The 20,626-nt window shown below is 47.5% G+C and overlaps 1 protein-coding gene and 1 long non-coding RNA gene across 2 annotated transcripts in view; one reads left to right on the plus strand and one right to left on the minus strand.

Moving 5' to 3' along the window:
* Positions 1-20,626, plus strand: part of KANSL1L (KAT8 regulatory NSL complex subunit 1 like) — a 3,005,708-nt gene that overhangs the window by 2,196,592 nt on the left and 788,490 nt on the right. The gene's annotated exons all lie outside the window — the stretch shown is intronic.
* LOC146857893 (uncharacterized) overlaps positions 1,799-20,626 on the minus strand; it is a 70,430-nt gene continuing 51,602 nt past the window's right edge. The window contains exons 4-5 of the long non-coding RNA XR_014979965.1: positions 5,375-5,485; positions 1,799-2,260 (exon numbers count right to left, since the gene is read on the minus strand). This is a non-coding gene — a long non-coding RNA (uncharacterized LOC146857893). The remainder of the gene's footprint in view (positions 2,261-5,374; positions 5,486-20,626) is intronic.

Consider the following 20,626-nt stretch of genomic DNA (forward strand, 5'->3'; position numbering starts at 1 on the left):
ACTTACAGGTGTGAAAGAAAACACAGAAGCGCATGCCTTGGTTGAGAGCTTAATCCTTCACTTGGCTTGTAATCCACAGTTCTCGGGTGCTGCCTTGAACTTCCAGAGAGGACAGTGTGTCTCACAGCAGCCCACACCAGTAACCAGAACACCAGCAACAACAGCAACAGAAGGATTGGACCCAACTTCTACATTGGTTTGGTATCAAATGGTAGGGCATCAGTTCAGTACAAAGGCAGTGGCAAGAGAGGTTGAGCAAGTGGCAGCACCACTGACCATTCAGGGGATGTTTCAGAAGTAATGGATAATCCAAAAAAAGTCTATGTCCAATTTCCTCAATAAAAGTTCACCTGACAGCCTTGACTGCCTAAAGAAAATGTCCCTCAAAAACCTCCTTTTTTAGAATCCCTGCAATTAAGGATTTCTTAGAGGGTTTAAAAAAGGTATTTTTTCCCATCAGACGCCCTTCTCCTCCATGGGAGCTTAATATAGTACTTTCACGCCTTATGCAGGAATCTTTCGAACTCATACACAAGGCATCTCTCCAACATTTGTCTTGGAAAACGGCTTTCCTTGTGGCGATCACTTCAGCCCGCAGGGTTAGTGAAATTCAAGCTCTTTGTTCTCATGAACCTTACACTGTCTTCTATTCGAACATGGTAGTTCTTCCGCAAAGTGGTATCGGACTTTCATGTCAATCAAATAATATCTCTTCCAACATTCTTCCAGAATCCCTCTACTCTAGCGGAAAGATCCCTTCGTTCCCTGGATGTAAAGAGAGTTCTTAAGTTTTATCTAGATAAAACCAAGAGCATTTGCCAGTCACAATTGTTTGTCAAGTATGGTCCAGTCTGAACAGGGCTAGCTACTTCTAAACAATCCATTTCAAGATGGATAGTCTCTTGCATTTTATTATGCTATCAGAAAGCTAACAAAAGTCTCTCAGCCAAACCTAAGGCTCATTCCACTAGAGGGAAGGCAGCCACTAGGCCTTATTACGCAATATTTCCATTCCAGAGATCTGTAAAGCAGCTACCTGGAAATCAGTCCACACATTTACAAAGCAATACTGCCTAGATTCTGAGCAGATGCTCAAGTAGGGCAGGCTTCACTCAGAAATCTCGTTTCTTAGGTTCCTTACATTATGCTCTGTCTGGTTCGCCGCGTTATTTGGTGATGTGCTTGCTATTCTATTCAGAACTTTATGACTGTACATGGAAATCCCCTGCGAGAGAAGGAATGGTTTCTTACCTGTATCTTCTTTTCTCTCGCAGGGGTATTTCCATGATAGTCATAAGCGACCCTCCCTCCTACCCGGTGGATTAGAAAGAGAAATTCCTTTATTACATATCTATCATCAGAAGCCTCCAAAAATAACTGAAATAACTGCCACCTGCTATGCATGATGGGATACTGGTGGTGCATTGTTCCTTAAAGGCTCAGTGTTCTTTTAAAGACATATAATGACAGCCTGTGAGGCTACTCTATCCTGCTCCTTTCATCTCCATCATAAAAAAGGGTTTGTAAGAGATATTTATACTGATTGACACTAAAATTATCTGAAATTTGCTTATTCTGGCCCCTTTTTTCTCTTCAAGATGAAGCACCTGGCCAGTGTAGCCTAGGTAAATAGGCTGCATAATCTGTCTCTTTTTCTTCAGTGCCTTTGCAGGCCTTCCTGATGAAAGGCAAAAATCTATACTACTCCGGGATCCCCGCACATGAGCGGGACTATTCAGTGCTTATGACTATCATGGAAATACCCCTGAGAGAGAAAGAAAAGAAGTTACAGGTAAGAAACCATTCCATCATGTTTACCAAAATATCCAAATATGCCCTGCCCAAATTTCCACCTCTCCACCCAGAACAACTCCCTGCCGCCAAAACAAAAAATTAAAAAAGAGCTAGAAGAGGGCGTTCTCTAAGAGGGTCTCCAGATGTTGGATGCGGACCTCAAGGTATGTCATTCGACAGCCCAAGTGTGCCAGCTCGTGCAGCACTCGGCAATGGCGGAGCCAGTCTGAAAGGGGGATGGCATGGGGACGGGCACATTCAAATCTAAGCTGCTGGTGATGCTGGTGTGACCTGGAGGCTGGAAGCGCAGGCGGTTGGTTGGTAGAACTGGGCCTAGGAGCAGGGGCATGTGCCGGGCCCTTCTCGTCCACCAGCCTCTGGTAGTGCTCCCTGGTGGCCTCCAGTCTCTGCCGCCAGAGCCGGGCCGCGATCTCCTGCCAGGTCGGTGGTGGACCAGCAGGAGTAACTATTTCAAGAAAGAAAAAAAAACAGACATATTGAAAAGAATGATCTGTGCAAACACTTTCTTTTTTAAATTATGTAGTGGCAGAGTATAAGTATATTTGCTGGTCCTCTAGGGCCATTCGAATTTTTGATGTGATTTGGAAAGTCAGTCACAGTGACATGATTTTAACAACACATGTCTCACATAAAAGAACTGAGTGGCTGAAAGGTGGCAACATAAGATTAAAAAACAGAGGGGCAAGTTTTACAAGCCCCTCGCGCTACCGGTACTTCACTTTTTGTGTCGTACTGGTGGCGTATTTTACTGCTCCATATTTACAAGGACAGGAAAAGCCAGCCTGCGTGACTTTTCCTGTCATTGTAAATATAGCCCCTATTCACGCAGCACTTTGCGTGGAAGGTGTGTTCCATGGGTGTAGCTGTGCGTCTTCCCATGCAACAACCATGGAACCAGACACATTTCCAGATTTACGATTCCTCGTAAATCTGGAACCAGACACATTTCCAGATTTACGAGGAATCGTAAATCTGGAAATGTGTGTGAATGCGGGAGGCGTAGGAAGGCGCAACGAGGAGAAATGTATTCATTTCTCCTCCTTTTCTTTCCCTCTTTTATTGCGTGCTGCATTCCACAGCACACATAGAAAGAGGAAATCACCTCAATGATTGTTTATGTACAGGAAGGGTTCCCTTCCTACACATAAACAATCATGAAAACAATGAAGTTTTTCAACTTCTATGTGTGCTAATGCAGCACACATAGAAGTTGAAAAACTGTATTTCAGATTGTTTTTGTGCAGGAAGGGAACCCTTCCAGAACAAAAACAATCTCCCCACGACACAGGTATCCTTGCACAATGGTGCAAGGTTCCCGGTGTATGGCAGCAGTTTGTGCGCCATCACTGGGGGAAGCACAGAGATGCAACATATTGTTGTAAATATGTCGCATCCCTGTGCTTTGAAAGGGACTCAGTGCGGCGCAGCCAAAGGGCTTGCGTTCTGCACAAGTCACTTTCTTGTAAATCTGTTCCAGAGTGATTATTTGTTTCTTGTTAAGGATTTCCTAAAAAAAGTAAACCACACAGATACTTTGTCTGGAAAAAAGAAAATAAATAACTAAATGAGTAAGGCATCGTCCACTGTGGAATACAAGTATTCTATTCTTGTTGTGCTAAATGACTGGAAGCATGCTAGGTATTGCATTGGGTACAAGTTTGTTACTCTCTGCAGTCTGCAGATGGGGCAGATGCAATGGACAAATAATTATCTTTGATTCCAATGGCCCTGCTCTCCTCAAAATGCCTTTCCATTCTACCCTGACTCTAAAATAGCAGATGATTAATATTATGTTGCACACGTCATGTATAACATGTGGATAATAGATATCTTGTCTGCTGTAAGTAAACTGTGGGAAAAACGATGCACTGCAGTACAGTGAAAGGAACAGAATATATACATTTTATTGGACATGTGCCATGTTCGTCACAGAGTATTCCATCTGCAGAACACAAAATCACAGACACTTAATTCCACTTTATTTCCTGGCCTCACCCTCAAACACAAATTATTTATATCAAATACATTCACTCAGCAGTAAGTGAAGGAAACTTTACTTAGGGACTGATTTAGACTAGAGTTTGGCGGAGGTGTTACTCTAAAAATCAGGCCTTTAGTCTGCTGCAGGTTTTGCTATAGAATAGTGGGGGAGATACAGGGGGCTTTACTGATGATGTAGCTTAGGCTTAGCCAGTCACCGTAGCTGAAACTGAAAGTTGATGAATGTCAAATTTGGACAGGCGTATGGAAGCCATATGAAATGCTTGTCCCGTAACATGTGGTGCATGTTTTTCTCCAATATTTCTGGTAGGCTAGGACAGGAGAACTTATGAACGAATCAAGGAGTACTGTACTAGGCGGTGACTGACTCAGTGGGCACTGCGAGGGAAGAGAAAGACACCTTGTTTTCATTTTGGTTTGCATTCCATTGAAAGCTTTGTAAATGCTATATTAACAGGAGCAGACGCACATTGCACAGTCAACACTGCAGTGCCGGATTCATCCATGCTACAGTTGGGTGGGGTCATAGCCCATAGGTCGCAAAACTCACGAACTTCCATGGGCAGGGAGGTCATGGGTGAATGATGGATGGGATCTGCTTCACATAACAAATACAGTGAGTATACTACTAATTGTCAATAACCAAGCATAGTGACTTACTATTGCCCATCCCTACCCCCGCAGAGACCCCGCCTTCAGCTGCTGCTGGAGCACTGGTGCTATAGGCCCCATCACTGGTTGTCAGAGCGGCTAGAAAAACATTACACAGTTAGATGCTAGATACACCTCCCCCTTTTATTTTTTTGTAAAAATAAATACAACAGCAACACATGACTGCAGTTCAGTTCGCAGTATCTCCTCTTCCATCTAAAATATCACTTTGGGCATTTTCCTGTTTGACAATGCTGGAAAAGCCAGTAGTGAAGCCAAATGTAATGGAGGGGCAGAGATATGATGACTGTGAGTCAGTTAAAGCGCAGTGAAGGGGTAGAATACATTTATCAATAAAGGACATACGGTTTTGGTTGGCAAGTGCAATGGGACCGTCCTCTCTTGCCATGCTGCTCTGTCATTGAAACTGCTGGGATTCTGTATGATAATACATACAACCCAATATTGGAGGGTGGGGGGCACCATAACCATGGCCACTCTCTTGCCATTTGAGCATGAGCAAGAAATTGAAAGCTTTCTCAACAAACAAGTATAGAAGAGCTTGCTTTGGTCTGCAAATTCTGCAATCTTCACAGTGGACTACATAATCTAGTGTCTTAGTCTTACAGTACCAGTCCACAAGGTATAAAGTTAGGGGAGAGACATAGCATATCCAAACAGAAGAAAGCTCAAGTTACAGATTAGTACAGACACAGAAGAAAGTCAACTACAGAAACAAGTAATATAGAAAAAAGGATAATGCAGGTTAGGGATAAGTAACAAGAATAAACATTAAGTGGAACAACGAGCATTTAAAAAAAAGTCACAGTATAACAGAAAGGGGAAAAATATATTTAATGGGGAGAGGTAAAAGTTAGAGAAATAAATTATATTAACAAGAACTTACTGGGGCCAGCAGAGCCATCCGCCGCGGAGGTGGAACTTTCACCTGCCGTAGCACTGGTGGTGGCACCCTCCTAAGCCTGACCTTCTAATGTCCTCTTCTTGCCTTTGGGTGCTGAAGTAATGAAGAAGATAGATTAGTGGTACTGTTAATCTCCTAGAAAATATTTTGACAGGCATAGGCAAATGCAGTAACATATTGACATTACACTTTTCGAAAAGAGAATGCCTACATTATCAGGTTGACCTATTCCTAATTTCTGAAACCTTACCTAAGCCCTGTTCAGAATTTTCTAAACTACATTTGGAAATACTTTATATTTGCTTCACAAATCTAACCTCCTTTGATGGGCCAACTCAATCATCTTCCCTTTTTAATGCATAGATGGATATTTTCCATACTACACCACTGTGATGTTGCTTGGGACTATGTAAATGCTATGAAAAGAAAGACACAGAGAACGCTAACTCACCCATAATATATTACTACTACTACCACAGTACCATTATCTTAGTGACAGCACCAAGCTCCTGGCTCGCTCAATTTGGATGCCATAATATTCATAAGTTACAATATGTGATCTTAACATACATGTGAGTGTGAGAAGCATGCCATTAGGAAAACAAAATCAGCATTATATGATGGGACATAGCAACTTAGTAATCATTAATTACTAGTACTCACCAAGCCCCACAGCCTGGATGCCCAGTAGGTTGAGCAGTCAGCCCAGCCGTGCATCAGCTGCTACTGGGTGAGCGAACCCCAGTGCGAATGCAACTGCGTATTCTCCCCACACAGCAGACTATACCCACTCCTGGGCCTTCTGCCTGCTGCTAAGATGGGGGGGAGGTGGCGCTGCACAAAATAACAACTGCGACCACCTCCTCTTTGCTAAAAATTGTGGGCGGTCACATGGTGCCAGTCGCACGCCCATTGCTATGCGGAGCTCGCTAATCGCACCAACCAGCGTGAACAGGTGGCCAAGCACAACTTCGCCCCCTTGCATGCATTTAGGAGGAGTTCGTTGAGGGTTTTTTTTTCACTCTATTGAATTCCGCAGAGTGGAACTCCGGTAATTCCGCCATTCCAACTTTTCAGATGTTTAACATTCATGTTAGTGAGAAAATCTTCAAACTCCCGGCTGTTAAATAGTGGGCCATTGTTGGACTTGAGAATGTATGAAATCCCCCATGTTGCAAAAATGTAATTTAATGTCCCTATGACATTATCATGTGTAGTTGACAATAGGTCTTCCACATGGGGAAATAGTGAGTACCCATCAACAGTTACCATTAGATGATGTCCATTGTTAAGGGGTCGACAGGAATCAACTGCAATACTCTCCCACACCTGCTTCAGGAGGTCAGGCATAACTAATGGAGGCTGCGTTGTTATGGGAAACAAGCAGTTGCACAAATGACAGGCCTTTAATTTTCTTTCAACTCTTTCATCAAGGCAAGGAAACCCCGTTTGGTCTCAAAGAGCTCTCTTGGTAGCGACTATGCCACAATCACCCTCATGTGCTAGTTCAATGACTTGTTATCGCAGACTTTCTGGAATGACAATTCTAGTACCTCTTAATATAATACCTTCTTCAGTTCCTCGCTAACATGTTTGAATTTTTAGTATTCAAAGTCATCCGTAAGCGGTTGCGTGTGTTTCTTCCAGGATTGCTGGGCAATAATATTTTGAAAACACACAGATCTCTATCTGTATTGGTAGCAGCAAGAATTTGTTCCAGCGAAAGAACTGCGGATATGCTTGACTTGACTATAAAGTTATCATGGGCCTTAGCCACTTTAAACATTGTACTGTGACGCTGCACTGGCACTTGTGAAAAGTAGGCAGTGGGATTCTGATCTTTCCTAGGCATATGCACAATAGCGTAATCATACTCTTGCAATCGCACCCCCACCTCTCGATGCGATAGGGCATCTTGGCCTTCAGAATACCAAAAATGCAGAGCAACGCCTGCTGGTCAGTGACAAGGGTGAAGTGCTTTCCGTATAGAAACCCATGGAAATGTTAACAAGCCCACGCTACAGCTAGACTTTCTTTCTCAGGTTAGGAATAAGCACGTTCGGGCTGCAAAAGACTCCTGCTTGTATAAGCCACAATGTGTCTATGACCGTTGTCATGTCCACTGTGCTGGAAAAGAGCCACACCCGACCCCCATGGGCTGGCATCAACTACAATGTCAGTAGGAAGTTTTAGGTCAAAAAAGGGCATTTCAGTAGCATTCTCAAGTGCATGCTTGATTTTCTTAAAGCTTCGATCGCATTCTGGTGACCACTTGAACACAGCATTCTTTTTTGTCAAGTCTCTCAACTTGGCACTGATTGTGGCTAAATCATGAAGGTACCTGGAACAGTAACTGGCCAATCCAAGGAATGGTCACTGCATGGTCACATATTGTGGTGGAGTAGTGGACGATAAGGCTTGTGCTTTAGCCAGATCTGGTGTTGTCCTGTATTCATAGAAAATATGCCCAAATAATTTCAAAGTTAGACCAGCGTCAGCCAGCAAGCTGCATACTTGTGTATGAACTTTTTAATGTTCTTTTCGAGTGGCCCCAAATACCAATATATCATCACTATAATTAAAGGCAGATGTGACAGGCTGTATAATTATCTCCTGGGACAGTTCTGCAGCTGACTACACCCCAAAACGTTCTCTTTTATATCTGAACAAACTAAGGGGCATATAATCAAGCCAGGCGATAAAATTATCGCCGCTTTAGCAGCAGAAAACTGCCGCTAAAACGGCGATAAGGGGCTTGATAATATGCTCTATGGAATTCCAATTGAAGCCCATGTTAAATGTGAAGGACGTCTAACATGGGCTTCAATTGGAATTCCATAGAGCATATTATCAAGCCCATTATCGCCGTTTTAGCGGTAGTTTTCTGCCGCTAAAGCGGCGATAATTTAATCACCTGGCTTGATAATATGCCCCCAATATGGGTTGAAAAGGTGATAGTGAACCTGCAGTTTTACTCTAATTCGAGTTGATGATATCCCTTATTCAGATCAAGACGAAAAAAAGATTTGGGCACCATTCAGCTGTGTAATCATGTCTGCAATGTGCGGACCTGCATGTTGTTCTTTCTCAATTGCCTTGTAAGCTTGGTGCATCTCAACACGGATGTGAACAACACCTCCACTGTCTTTTTTGGGCACTACCACTATGGGTGAAAACTATGGTGGCAGGAGGGGCGCTAGGTGGCGCAAGTGCGGAAGGACTGCCTTGCGGTGAAGCTCCCGCAGTCCGGTGTTAAAATCTGATAAATAATCCTTCTTACATGCCAACTTTGGAGTGAAATCGCGCAGAAACAATGGCTGAGGCGTTGCTGCTTCGTTCGCCTGTGCAAGTTTTAGTGGTGGCGGAGCTGTGGGAAGCCGGAAAGCAGCGAATACGAATTTCGCCGACAGCGAGATATCTCCAGCCGGAGGACGGACCTGGGAAGAGGCGGTCTACGTGAGAACGCAGTGCCCACGTGGCGCATGGGCCTCGCTCGTCCGGTGACTGCAGCGGAGGGGAAAGCTGTACATCCTCAGCTGGAGCGCCTCAATCGGATGACGGATCGGTCATCGCGAGGTGCAGAGAGGCCCTGAAAGACGGTAAAAGTCGCTGCTGAGGGCTTGGAGTCCCCCATTGACTGACGGGCCGGAGATTGCAAGGTACGAGCGTGGACTAAGCCAGCGGCGCTGAAGGCGATGCGAGAGCTGGCGGGGGAGGCTGGAAACTAAGGCAAACGACAGCGGCAGCAGGGGAGCTACATTGCCAGCACGGCCAAGATCCGACCTAATGCAAGCCCCGAGCGGGGAGATATATTCAGAACGAGGCACTATGAAGCCCGGATAGACGCACAGGAGCACCGCCAAGATCTTAGGTAGAGGGGTGGAAGATAAACGGATGCCTTTGACGCTGTGAGGCGGCAGGAACTGAAGTTGCTATTAGCGGTAGCTCTTCTGGGTGCATTCATCGGCGACGACTACGCCTGAGGGAAGGCGGCTCGCTGCGGGCGATTTGAGGGACTGGTTATTGGCGCACGACATGATGACAGAAGCGAGCATGAAATGACACGCTGAGATGTGGCGACAGTCCTATGTCTAAGTAAATGGCATGGTGCAGTTCTGGAAACAGCTTCTGACAGTGAGGCTCACATGCCATAGACTATATGATAGACGTCATTCTTGGCTGGTGCCTGACTTCCTGCCCGGGGCTATGCAAACTGCTGGAAGGGAGTGCCGAGGCTGCCCTGGGATGCTGGCGCTACGCAGGGCCTGCAATGTGTCTCCTATGAGCGTGCTCTGCACCACTGAGAGGGGGGACCACTCTTAAGAAGCCTGCAAGTGCCAGACGCTGTGCTAGAGAGACCTGCAGCGTGCTACCATTGACGGCGTAGAACGACTACTGCGTGTGGAGACGCTGGAGAGGAGATTGGGCTCTACCCAGGCGGGCGGCGCGGTGAAACCTACTGCTGCCGCTGCATATCGGTGTGGCCCTTGGGGACCGCCATGGAGGGCAGCGTGCTGGAGGGAGCGCGTTCTCTTCCTAGGGCCTGATTGAAAAATCCGGGGAACGCTCCGTACAGTCAGGTGGACAACGGGGCTGTGGTGTGCACTGTGCTACGCTGTCATTTCCAGGAGGCCCATTGGCAATAGATAAAATGGGGAAGCCGGATGCAAGACAGCCTCGGCTCCAATTCGAAGCGAAGAAGAGTTCAAAACCGCTCCCGGAGGGCAACGCCGGTACCACGGCTCTTGGGGCCCGGGAGACGCCAGTGGAGTCTGATGCTGACATGAAAACCATCCTTTTGGAAGTACGCCAGAGCATAGCAACAATAGCGAGCAAAATGGATGATATGACTACGTGGATGGATAATATAGTGTGCAAAACAGACGGTCATGAAGACAGGATCAAAGAGGCCGAAAAGCGCATATCGGACTCGGTAGACGCTGCCGCGCATATGCAGGAAACTATGACCCAGATGGATAAACTCTTAAAAGTGATCGCTGCCAAAAGTGAGGACATGGAAGCGAGGAATCGCCGTAACAACCTCAGACTCATAGGAATACCTGAAAGCACCAATACGGGCAAGATGGAGATATATGTAGAAAAAATGCTGTTGGCGGCATTAGGGGCGCAATCCTTTTCTTCTCAATTTGTAGTGGAGAGAGCGCATCGCTCACTAGGTCCTAAACCTCCAGTGAGGGGTACGCCGCGTCCTATCATAGCCCGCCTCCTCAACTACAGAGATCGCGATGTAGCTCTCAGAATGGCGTGGGAAAAGAAACACCTCCACTATGAAGGGGTAAGCTTCACTATTTATCCGGACTTTACTTCTGCGGTGCAGGAGGATAGACGGAAATTCCTCCCTGTGAAACAGAAGCTAAGACAGGCGGAAATTGATTATGCCTTGCTCTACCCGGCCCGCCTCCGCATCACTCACCAAGGAAAGCAAACGTTTTGCACTAGGCCGCAACAAGCTGAAGAATTTTTTAAACAACTGAGATGACGCAACAAAATGACACACTCTGCTGAAGAATCCCGGTCGCCCACCACATCGGATATTGACTGACCACGCTGCGCTGAAGCAAATAGATATGGACACGGCTGCGGATCATGGAAGCTGCATTTTCATTTCAAACTGGCTATGGTACTTCTGCCAATACAATTTATAATTTCACGCACCGCTAAGCGTTTGGCATAGAGGAACATAAACGGATTACACCGGACACCCTTTCTACCTCTTCGGGGTACGGAACGCCATCTAGCGCCCCGGGTAAGCCGCCTGGCGATAGACCCCACTTGGTAGAACCCTCTGTTTTTTTCTCTGTTTGCCTATACTAAGGAGGGCTTACCAGCTCTGCTAGTGCGGAGTAACTGGAGTTGGGAGGGGGGAGGGAACTACTTTACTGGCATTATTGGTATGCTTCAGTGGGAGGAGGGAGGGGGAAGGGATGGTTGGAATACCGGAGTATAGTGTGATGATGATAGACAGTCAAATAAATGTACAACTGCGGATAGTGGGACAAATGCAGATTTGCGAATAGCTCCTCTTATCGCTAATGGAAAATGTTGGCACCATGACATCGGCTAATTATATGGGAGTTTTGTCCTGGAATGGGAGGGGGTTGGGAGACCCTAGAAAAAGAAGACAGATCCTTTCATATCTGGATCGACATAGTATCAGTGTAGCGTTTCTGCAGGAAACCCATTTTACTCCACAGCGACATATATCATTTGCAGGGAAGTGGGCGGCTTATCGGCTGTTCTCCTCATATTCTTCTTATGCCCGAGGTGTTGCCATTCTTATCAAAAGACATGTGCCTTTTTTGCCACAAGGTGAGATGGTAGAACCCCAGGGAAGGTACGCAATTGTCTGGGGAAAGATAGGGGCTGACACTGTTACGTTGATAAGCTGCTATGGCCCGAATGTAGATGCGTCTGATTTTTTTACAGTCCTATGGGGTAAAATACTGACACTAGGCACCACGCACATCATCTGGGGAGGAGATTTTAATGTAGCCCTTAACCCTAGAATGGATAGATCTATGGCAATGACGCATCATTATAACCGCTCGCAAGCAACGATGCAAGCTATCCTGGAAGAGGGAGGGCTAATAGATACATGGCGTCACATGCACCCACGGTCCACAGAAGGTATGCATTTTACGTCGGGTGCGGCTTCATGGGCCAGGATTGATTACTGCCTAACATCGAGGGGTCTGGGACCGTTTATTGGAGCAGGGAGCCACTTGGCCCGCACATATTCTGACCACTCGCCAGTGCGCCTATTGCTTGATTTGCTAGGAAGTGGAAAGCCGCGATGTATATGGCGACTACAGCCCACGACCTTATTGGACGCTGCGTTTCATGCTGTACTGGAGGAGGAGATCCAAGGCTTCTTCCAGAGAAATAAGGGCTCAGTAAGGTCGACAGAAATTGTGTGGGAAGCATTTAATGTCACTGTCAGGGGAATATGTATATCTAAAAGTTTTGGAGTGCTCCACGATATCCAGGGGCGGCTTCAGAGGCTGGAAAGAGAGTTACAAGCACTAGAGGCGGGCATGGCTGGGGGAGACAGGGGGCAGGCACCAATTGAGTTTCGGGATAAACTATCGGACGATATATAGAAACGGCGAATCGCGAGTTCAAGTCTTTGGGGAAATACTGGCGATATACTGAGATATGGGGAGGGAGAACACCCGGGGAAGGCGCTGGCGGAAACGATACAGAAGCCAAAATGTTCTAATTATATCCTCGAAATTGTAGACCCGATGGGGGGAATGCATAGGAGCACGGCGGACATACAGGCTGTTTTTGTGGATCATTACACTAAGTTGTATGCCACACAATGAGGGGACCCTTTAGAGCTTGAGACATTCTTGGGCAAGGTTGCACTGGGATGGTTGGAAGATCATCATCGTGAGTTCCTATGTCCCCCGTTCGAGCTGGATGAAGTACGCGAAGCCATAATGCAGCAGAAGTCTGACAAAACTCCAGGTCTCGACGGCCTCCCTCCTGAATTTTATAAAACCTACATAGATATTATGGCCCCTGTAGTGAAGGAACTTTACGAGGAGTACTTGGAGAGTGGTTCGCTCCCCCCTTCTATGAGAGAAGTCTTGATTACATCTATCCTAAAGCCCGGCAAGGAGCCCACATTCTGTGCCTCTTACAGGCCATTATCGCTCCTAAACTGTGACACCAAAATATTGGCGAAGCTCATAGCGAACCGAGTTCTCCTCCTGATTGATAAACTGGTACTGCCGGACCAGGCGGGCTTTATCCCTGGGAGGGCGACCTCACATAATCTTCGTACACTCTTTTCAATAGTACAGAATGTGTCGCCTGATCTACCACTGGCTGCGATATTCCTGGATGCCACGAAGGCTTTTGACTCCGTTGAGTGGGACTATCTTTTTGGCATTCTGTTCCGAATGGGCTTCCCCCCCGGGGTTTGTATCCTGGGTGCAGCTGCTATATCACCAGCCTACTGATAGGGTGCTTATCAATTGTTATACTTCGGCTGCTGTCCCCATTACAAGAAGGACTAGACAGGGATGCCCATTATCCCCCCTCTTATTTGCCCTAGTGATCGAACCCCTGGCATCCAGGTTGCGGCAGCATCATAATGACAGGGCGCTCCGCTGTCCATTGCGACAAATACTGATCTCGCTGTATGCGGATGATCTGACGTTATACGTCCGAGATCCCCAAAGTAACTTGAACCCTTTACTGCGAGAATTCATAGTCTTCGGGAAACTCTCTGGAGTTTATATTAACTGGGAAAAATCGCAACTTTTCCCCCCGGCAGTGGTTAAATTCTCCCTGGACTACCCGCTTGCATGGTGCGATACAGATTTGAGGTATTTGGGGATTCGGATTTCCGGAGATAGAGAAGAAATTATTCGCCTCAACTATGGGATTGCCATAAGCCGTCTTACCGCTATTATCACACAGTGGATCGCCCTGCCTCTGTCAATGACGGGTAGAGCTTCACTGATTAAGATGGTGATATTGCTGCAGTTTTTATATCTCTTTCTGAATCTTCCTTACCAACCGGGACGTTTTTTCTTTAAAACATTGCGATCTGAACTTACGCGCCTATTTTGGGGCGGTAGACGGCCACGAGTCCAGTGGGCGGTACTTACGAGACCTGCAGCGCAGGGGGGTTTTGACATCCCGGACTTTGAACTTTATCACGCATGCGCCCAAGCCCATTACGTCTATTATTGGGTGCACCAGCCGGCATGCATGCCGCAAGTCGCGGCGGAGCACTGGCTAGTGGACCCGATTCCTCTGGATGGAATGATATATGCACAGCCTCGTCCTCGAAGCACTGAGCCATCCACAATCACGGGCACGGTGGACGCATGGCAGCATATTATGAAGGTCCTGGGCGTCTCGACTCTCTACTCCTCGGCTCTACCACTGACGTACCACCCAAAACTTTTGTTGTTGCAAGAAGAGGGTTTTAGGAAATTATTCGCTCGAGTGTGCAGACAAACCAGGGGCGCTTTGTTTTGTAACAGGAATTTTTGCACGCCAGCTCAATTCTTTGGCGATATACAACCTACCCCCTTAGAAATATTTCTATACGTGCGCCTGCGGCAGGGAGTGCGAGCCATTTTCCCGAGCTTTCTGCGGGAGCCGGCGGCCCTCAAGCTGCTGCACCAGATGTTGCAGAGCGTGAGCCCCGGGCACCTGGTGTCCAACCAATCAATCAATCAATCAATCATCACATTTGTAGAGCGCGCTACTCACCCGTAAGGGTCTCAAGGCGCTGGGGGGAGGGGGAGTCGCTACTGCTCGAACAGCCAGGTCTTGAGTTGTTTCCTGAAGGAGAGATGGTCCTGGGTCAGCCGTAGGTGGGTGGGGAGGGAGTTCCATGTCTTGGCCACCAGGTAGGAGAAGGATCTTCCTCCGGCGGTGGCTCTGCGGATACGTGGGACGGTGGCGAGGGCGAGATTGGCCGATCGGAGCTGGCGGGTGGGTGTGTAGAATGTGATGCGGCTGTTGAGGTATTTTGGGCCCTGGTCGTGGAGAGCCTTGTGTGCGTGGGTGAGGAGTCTGAACGTGATCCTCTTGCTGACGGGTAGCCAGTGCAGGTCTCTCAGGTGGGCAGAGATGTGGCTGTAACGCGGGATGTCTAGGATGAGTCGTGCAGAGGCGTTCTGTATGCGCTGGAGTCTTTTCAGGAGTCTGGCTGTGGTTCCAGCGTAAAGGGTGTTCCCGTAGTCCAGTCGGCTGGTGACGAGGGCTTGGGTGACCGTCTTCCTGGTTTCGGTGGGGATCCACCTGAAGATCTTACGGAGCATGCGTAGGGTGTTGAAGCAGGATGACGAGACGGCGTTGACTTACTTGGTCATCGTGAGGGAGGAGTCCAGGATGAAGCCCAGGTTGCGTGCGTGGTCAGTAGGCTTGGGGGCGGTGCCCAGTGCAGGGGGCCACCAGGAGTCGTCCCAGGCAGAAGGGGATGGTCCTAGGATGAGGACTTCCATCTTGTCTGAGTTCAGTTTCAGACGGCTGAGCTTCATCCATTCCGCGACGTCTTTCATTCCTTCCTGGAGGCTGGCTCTGGCGGTGGCGGGGTCGTTGGTGAGGGAGAGGATAAGCTGAGTGTCGTCGGCATAGGAGATGATCTTGAGGTTGTGTTGGCGTGCGATGGCTGCGAGGGGGCTCATGTAGACGTTGAAGAGGGTGGGGCTGAGCGAGGATCCTTGAGGAACGCCGCAGATGATTTCGGTGGCCGAGGATCGGAAGTGGGGGAGGCGGACTCTCTGGGTTCTTCCGGCTAGGAACGAGATGATCCAGTCCAGGGCCTTCCCTTGGAGTCCGGTGTTGGTGAGGCGCTGTGTCAGTGTGCGGTGGCATACGGTGTCGAAGGCTGCAGAGAGGTCCAGGAGGATGAGGGCAGCTGTTTCCCCGTTGTCGAGCAGGGACCTGATGTCGTCGGTGGCTGCGATGAGGGCAGTCTCGGTACTGTGGTTTGCTCGGAAACCGGGTTGCGAGGGGTGGAGGGAGCCGTTTGTCTCGAGGAAGGCTGTGAGTTGTTTGTTGACGGTCTTCTCGATGACTTTGGCAGGAAAAGGGAGGAGCGAGATGGGGCGGAAGTTCTTGAGGTCCGTGGGGTCTGCAGTGGGCTTCTTAAGGAGGGCGCTGAGCTCGGCATGTTTCCAGCTCTCCGGGAAGGTGGCGGATGCGAAGGAGCTGCTAATGATATCCCGGAGTTGGGGTGCGATGATGGAGTCGGCTTTGTTGAAGATGTGGTGTGGACATGGGTCGGTTGGGGATCCGGAGTGGATGGTGTTCGTGCTGACCGAGGTCTGAAGTACCGGGTCTTTAGAACCCAGCGGTGCAGGGGAACACACCCTAAGACTTCGGGTTCTTCCTGTTTCAGACCTACAGAAACACAGAGTCTTCTAGGTGAAATCAAAGATCGTATTTATTGGCTGCAGACCAACCACAGGTATCCGAGAAGTACAACACGATGTATGTTCTCAGGAGACTGCCCCTGAAACAAATACATACAGAATATTACGCTTCTGGGCAACACCGCCCCTATTTTACAAGTGGTCATTCACATATTTTCGTTTCAAAGGAACAGCAGAGCCATAATGACAATCCCACATTTCAGTTCGTTAAGCATAAGTCATTGTACCCAGCAAGGCTCAGAACCCTCATCAGATAACAGCGGACCCCAATAAAACGGGCACCTCCTGCTCGTAAAACAAGCCATAAAGTAGGAAACAGAGTCAGGTGTGAAATAGCTTAGTCAGAGATCGTGTGCGAACAAGGACTTTATGATGGGTCGAGCCCTGATGCTAATCACATTAGGCCGCGAGGAAAGGAACCGGCCGGACACGACTGACCCCGGGCAGCGGAGTCAGTTTGCACAGGTCAGAGAGAAGTCACAGAAGGTGCACGTGTCCTTTTAGGCCTAAGCATGGCCTTAGAGCGCAGCCTATGTGAGGGCAACCACAAAATGGCTACTGTTCTAAAATGGAACCCAAATGGTTCAATATGTGGTATCGTATGCACGGTGAATTCATCAGTGAAACATGACGAAAACACTCATACATACCGCATTTGACATTTGCGGTTTGCTGATGCTAAAATCGGCATGGTAGGACCATGCATCCAGCATGGTTCCGAAATTTACAGTAACACAGACCCTCCTTTTGCCCTTACATAGGCAATAACTATACTAGTCTGAATCCAGGTCTATATTCATAAAGTCATGGAGATGTTGCTGTAGCATCATCCTGTTGTTTAGCTCGTCCCTTGATACGGGCTCCCTTACACATGATGTAACACAGAGGCTACACATTACAGGAGCACACTGTACACATAGACAGAACAGGAAAAGAATGGCTAAGATCATCCCAATGACTATTAGAATCTTCCATCCCCAAGCTGATATCAGTCCCCAGAACCACCCCATCATTGACCAATCTCCTTTATCCACGTGAATGGATTTGGAAATCTTATGTAGTTTGGAAATGGCCTGGTAGACTGTCGGAGCGTTATCTGGTATAAAAATACAACAGCTCGATTGGATAACCTTGCATACCCCACCACGGTCTGCAAGTATGACATCTAGAACCATACGGTTCTGCAACGTCATGAGGCGATCCGCTTGAAGCTCAGCTGTCTAGTTACCAAGGGCACCAGCCGTCACATTAACAGTGGATTCAACTACACGGGTCAGTTGTCTCAGGTTCCGGCTATTGACCATTGGTCCCCAAAACGGCAGGAAACCCAGGAAAAAGTCTCCCGCTTCCTGACCGGCAGTATCCTCCTCACTAACAACGCCTCTCAAAACTCTGGTCTTGTGATAATCAGAGGCGGCAGTAAATGTTGGCGGTAGCAAATTTGCAACATAACACGTGCCCGAGAAATCAGGGGGCAACCATGTATATGCTCGATCATTACAAACAAAGTATGTACCCTTGGCAGCCAAAAACGCAGGGGAAAACTGTGATGGAAAAGTGTATGTTTCCGTACAGTCACTCTTCCCTAGTTGAGCTCTTGGATTCTGACCATTGCCTTGTAGACAGAATCGACCTATGTGGGGTACGACCCAAATCGGAGATGAACTTTTGCGCTGCTTTTCGCCCAAACTAATGCTATACCCCGTCGCGTTCCAACCTACATAAGCTCGCAACTCATCCTTGGTAATAGATGTATATGCATCGATATCTCTACTCATATCTGCAACTCCTCTCATCAAGGCTTTATTGTTCGACTTAGGTCTAGTGGAACGCGGTGGGCGCGGGGAGTAGGTTTCAAGCGCAAAAAGAAACATGGTCTGGAATGCCCATGATTAACCATTATAGCTAAACGGCAGTACTAGATATGGGATACCCTTATTAATGGTATGCGGCATCAAACCACACACCCAGCAATTTGTTGTATTCATAACTAGTTGGTGCTGGTGCAGGAGTTGAATGAACGAATTGTTCACGAACTCAGAACGTCTAGCTTGTTCGTGTTCTGGCAGAGGGTGGAAAGAGTGCGGGAAAACAGTAGGAAGAGGTGTAGGCTGTACAGTGGGTGCAAATGACACTTGGAAAGACAATAATACACACCCTACAGAAAACATAATTATGCTAGATAGTACAAACAGACACAATATTACAAAACGTTTGCTACTCATTATTTTACATATTCTGCTCTTGAAATGTATTTCCTCGGTGGGCCTCTCCATCCTGAAAAACTCCATCCTCTAACCGTGCTGCTCGCGGCGGATGAGTATCTTCTGCTAAGGAGTACACCTGTCAGTCCAGGGAACGCCCTAGACCAACCAGAACCGTTGACCTAACGTCTTCGGCTTGTACCCCAAAGTCTTGGCGCCGCGACCCTGCAGCTGAACCCGGATGGTGGTTCGAAAAACAAAAAGTCAAAAAGTTTCTCAGATGAGAGAGCTGCACCTTTGAAAATAGTGAAGAAAAATAATTTTATTTGTCCATAGTTCTTGGCCTTAAATTATAGCGACTTCTGCCAGGTACTGTCTGGTCCTGAAACAAAAGTTCAGGCTCTGTGGTGTCCAATCGGTTTGACGACGGCACAGCTTCCTGCAGAATGTCGTCGTTCTCTTGTTATAAAATTGTTCCCTTTACACGTGCATCGCTAAAAGGCATAAAACGGGGCACAGTCTCAGCCTCAGAGTCAGCGATCCCCTCCTGGACCCACCGATCATACGGTAGGGGCAAAGGGATCCTCTTGCAATGTATGCCGTGTATCCAATTCTTTTTCCCTTTCACTCGAACCGCTGATCTTGTCGATAGCAGGACGAGGTGGGGCCCGATCCAACGGGGCTCATCATTTTTCGTACGTTGAAAATTCTTAATCAGCACCCACGTTCCAGGATTAATAGGGTGTCCTGGAGCTTCAGAGGCCTGGGGCAGAGTATCGTGAACCTGTTGGTGTAAGACACGCAATTTAGCCGTCAATTCATACAGATAATCAAGCAGTACTGGATGTTCGATTTCACTGAATTTTGTCGGCCTTGGCACTCCCCATACATTGGCCAGACGGCCAAACACAATTTCATACGGACTAAGTCCCACTCGTGAATGCACAGTCATTCTTGTTGGTAGGAGTGCTAAGGGCAGAGCGTCAGGCCATTTGAGACCGGAGCTCGCCTGAATTTTGGCCAACTTAAGCTTCAAGGTGCCATTATAGCACTCTACTAATCCAGCTGATTGGGGGTGATTTGCAGCGTGGAACTTCTGCTTAATACCTAATCCTTCGCATACATTCTTCATCACTCGTCCCACAAATTCACTCCCGTTATCACTCCATACCATCCTTGGCATTCCGAACCTAGGGAAAAATTCTTTGACTAGGGCTTTAGCTGTGGATAAGGCCATATTGTCTTTCAGGGGATATGCTTCTATCCATCTTGAAAAAGCGCAAACAACAACCAGCACATATTTCAAATTGTTGCACCTTTCCATGTGGATAAAATCTAGTTGCAGATGGAGGCTAAAAATGACCAGCTGGAGTTGGGGTTCCCCTACCAGGATTGTATTTCAGACATACCATGCAATTTTTGACCACATTCTCCGCACACTTGGGAATTCCAGCATTCTGCCATACTGGAGCCAACAGCTTACAAATCCCTTTCACACTGACATGTGCCATTCCATGTGCCATCGTAACCACTGGAAGCACATATGCATCAGGTAACAACCATCGCCGGTGTTCTGACAAATCAACCCAACAACCATTTTCATCCAATTTGCCCTTACTTTCTTTCCACATACTCAATTCTTTCTCTGTGGCTTCAGCTTGAAGGGACTTCACACTATCTATCGTGTCTTCACACATTCCAACATCACCAACCCATCTTGCAGGGCCTGCAACATACATTCGAATTGTCACATCTTTTGCTGTTTCTTTCGCAATTTCGTCAGCAAATGCATTACCACGACCAACATCGTCAGTAATCTTTTTGTGTGTGCTACATTTCACAATCGCAACTTGTAACGGTAAGGTAAATGACTCAAGGAGATCATTCACCAACTGACCATTCTGAATCTTAGCTCCATGCGAGGTCAGGAACCCACGTTCTTTCCACAAGCGCCCAAAACTATGGGCCACGCCAAAGGCATACTGGCTGTCAGTTCACTTTCATTCCTTTCGACAACACGCATGCTCTTGTAAGTGCAATTAATTCTGCTGCTTGAGCTGAATTATGTGGTACACGTGCAGTTTCAACAATCGTGTGCAAAGTCG

The sequence above is a fragment of the Triturus cristatus genome, chromosome 3_2 (genome assembly GCF_964204655.1).
Source record: "Triturus cristatus chromosome 3_2, aTriCri1.1, whole genome shotgun sequence".
Lineage (NCBI taxonomy): Eukaryota > Metazoa > Chordata > Amphibia > Caudata > Salamandridae > Triturus > Triturus cristatus.